The 3,292-nt window shown below is 31.8% G+C and overlaps 1 long non-coding RNA gene across 3 annotated transcripts; it reads right to left on the reverse strand.

Annotated features, from left to right (window-relative positions):
• Positions 1-209: 209 nt before the first annotated feature.
• LOC133793813 (uncharacterized) lies at positions 210-2,441 on the reverse strand. Of its 3 annotated transcripts, none has more exons than XR_009874987.1 (4): positions 2,306-2,441; positions 2,058-2,146; positions 889-999; positions 210-553 (listed from the first exon to the last, which is right to left on the reverse strand). It is a non-coding gene; the product is annotated as an uncharacterized LOC133793813 (long non-coding RNA). The 3 variants fall into 3 exon arrangements; XR_009875029.1 differs by having other exon boundaries at positions 2,301-2,389; XR_009875006.1 differs by lacking the exons at positions 2,058-2,146; positions 2,306-2,441 and adding an exon at positions 1,692-1,796.
• Positions 2,442-3,292: the final 851 nt, after the last annotated feature.

Raw genomic sequence — 3,292 nt, forward strand, 5'->3', positions numbered from 1 at the left:
TCCTACATGGCATCCTACGTGGCATCCTACATGGCATCATATGTGGCATTCTGCATGGTATCATTTTATTAGCCCACATAGCATTATTTTATTGATTTGTTACATAATTTATATTTTGTTCAAATTTAATGGTTATGTGTAGGTAAAAGATAATAACAGTTATTTGTAAATGTTCTATATTAGAAATAAACTAGAAAAAAACCATTCAATAATAAAAATTTTAATGCTAAAATTCTTTATAATGTTCAATACTAAAATAAGGCATAAAGTTATCATTTTAAGGTTACCCCTACCAAAATAAAAAAAACTTCATAAAGTTCATTCCTTAGTAAATTAATGTAAATAAACTAAGAATCATCTTTTGACTCCCGAACTGAAATAGATGGCGACTCTCTTAAATTTGCATACGAAGCTTGGTCTGTTGGAGGTGGTGGAGGCGGTGCCATCAAATTGTTAATATCGATGGATCAGCATCTGGAGTTAAATCAGTCCACCCTGCCTTTTCATTTTCTTCTGCAGCATATATCTTCAAGAATTCTCCCTTGAGCCCAACCTAGAACCATGTTAAACAATACGAAATCCACTTTAAAATCCCAACCTTAAATATATCAAATAATGATAACTTATTAAAGGGTGTCTAGAATTTTTGCCTAAAAAATTCAAATACAATTTTTTTTCGTCTTTTTTGAAACAAAACATCGACTTTTATTGAGAGATGTCTACTAGATACCATTATCTACTTGGATAAAAAGTGAATTTAGGTGCAACACCATTTAACTGACTAGCAAATCATGCAAAAGGGAGAAAACAAAAATACATTAAAGGGAGCCAACAACTTTTACTTTCACAACCAACACAAAGGAAATGAAACCTTGAAATTGAACACACCTGGTAGGTCCATAAAGACTTTGAGAGGTCTATATCCCCATTTTGAAATCCAGTAAGTTTAACTTGCCCTCTAAACCCTGCTCCGTCTTTCTCCAAGAATGCACCATAATTCTGTATCATAGATTAGATGCACCATATAAATATAAGATAACAAGTGACAATAAAATGTCATATGTACTTGGAACTTCTATAAAGAGTACCATTAGGCAGTATATGATTAGAAAGAAATAAAATTTTCAATGAAGGAGAAGAGGACACGGGAGTTATCTGGGAAAAAGTTAAGCCTTGGTTGGCTGTATGGATTTTCAACTGTAAGCATTTTAAGGCATAATCGTTCTCAATGCTTCTCGGTCATTGGTATTTGTGGTTGTAATGAGTTAGTTTTTGTGATAGTTTTTATGTTTTACGTCTTACTGGATGTTTTAGATTGAAGCAGTCTTTCAGAGGTTGTCTACAGTAATACACAACATATCATCCATTATTAATACAAATTTGTTTCACATAAAAATTAATAATAATAATAATAATGATGATAACAATAACTTATACATAATGTACCATTAAAACTGATAAGAAAACTATGAAAAAGATTCAGAAAGAAATTAAAACATTGGTTTGGAACTTGTATCTTAGTGATCGGGAAAGGTAAGTGCTAAATTCCATGTAAGGAAGTAGGGATACATGACAGTGTTTTTTCTTGTTTCTTTATATTTGGTTTCCTTTTCTATTCCATTATAAGTTATCATGTGCTCACATAATTAAAAGTTAAGCATAAAAAACAGTAATAAAAGGGTCACACAAACCTCCTGCTTTGGTCCTAATTTAATATACTGGGGTGAATCAGCAGCAACCAGAGAAGGTTCACAGAGCTTTATAGCAGCATGCAGATCCTTTAGATGTCCCCATTTAGGCTCGCTCAGTAAGCCTACACAATGACAAAACATGCTTTATAATCTAAATATTTTTGCACTTATATTCCTTCCAATTTATAATATTTATATGGAAATCACTCCTTCCTCAAATAGATAAACAAAAAATACAAATATAACATAAACAGAAATAGGGAGTTTGTTTGGCAAAAGCAAAACAATACAAGAAGGGGTGTCACACAGTTTTAACAGCCATAAAAGGAAAAAATAATAATGACATTTTATAAGATATTAGCTTACCATCCATCCCAATTTTCAGTCCAAAGTGTGGGTTTGTTATAGGAATTTGGCCTATAACCATCACAGTAGTATCCATTGCATGCATCTATCTGTAAATGAAGAAAGTAATTTATGAAAAACAGCATATTAAGATACCACGCTTGATAAAATTTAACTGCCACTACTCTGAAAGTTTCACCTGTCCCTATACATTCTTATAGCCATAATATATAAGTTCAGAAAATTTAAAGCATTGGCTAAGACCTTACAACTTCATCCGGAGCATCAGTTTGCCTGTACATCACCCATGGAACCCCAGCACCAAGGCTTAAAGCCATCTTTGCTGCCCATTTAACATAGTCCTTTCCTTTCTGCCCAAACTTCCCTTCAATATTTCCGTATTCATTTTCAATCTGATAAATTTGCAATAAGAACATATAAGAAAATGTGAAGCATCTTAACAATCAAAGAGGTAGACAACATAAGGATTATGATTCAAATGAACTACTTTAATCTCTACATTTAGTATAGTTGAAAAAAAAATTGTTCAACATGAATTCCACACTATAGAAGCAACAAGGGACAAAGAACCAAAACAATTAGGGATTAGCTCGTAATTCATAATTTTAAAGGAGACTTCCATTCTACTTCTGTGGTTCTGCATGAATCATACTTAGCATTGTTGTGTATATTTTCCATAACCTTTTCTGGGTTTTTCTTGAATTCAATTAGAACTGCAGAGAAAATGGATATATCTTAAAGCAATCTCAAGAAAAAGAATGGGATTATGAGTAACAAGCTTCTGTTTACAATCTTTTCCATAGTTGCAAGCTTTATACTTCTAACTACTAAGGTAAAAAGAAGGCAAACAAGAAATCGTGAAAGAAAAATCCAAGTTTGATATTCCACAACATACATTATTTTTGCTGCATACATATATATACTAGTATAGTACTCCTCTATTTGATCCAATTCAAGTATTCAAGAATCCAACCAACTCAATTACATATACAGGTTCATACCCAATATTTGCATTTGTCTCAATTTTTTAACTTTGAATGGCAATGCAAGTAGAAAAGAAAAAAGAAGAGCTTTTTCTTTTAAAATGTTGTTGAAATGAACATACATTGGGTCAGAATATTAAGTTACTTAAAAGTTGGTCGTTAAGATTGGGTTCACACTCAATGAAATCAAATCAATGGGGATTTTTTCAGAAATTCATTTTGACTGGAGAGTCTAGAAATAAAAATAAAAAA

The sequence above is a fragment of the Humulus lupulus genome, chromosome 1, assembly GCF_963169125.1.
Source record: "Humulus lupulus chromosome 1, drHumLupu1.1, whole genome shotgun sequence".
Classification (NCBI taxonomy): Eukaryota; Viridiplantae; Streptophyta; class Magnoliopsida; order Rosales; family Cannabaceae; genus Humulus; species Humulus lupulus.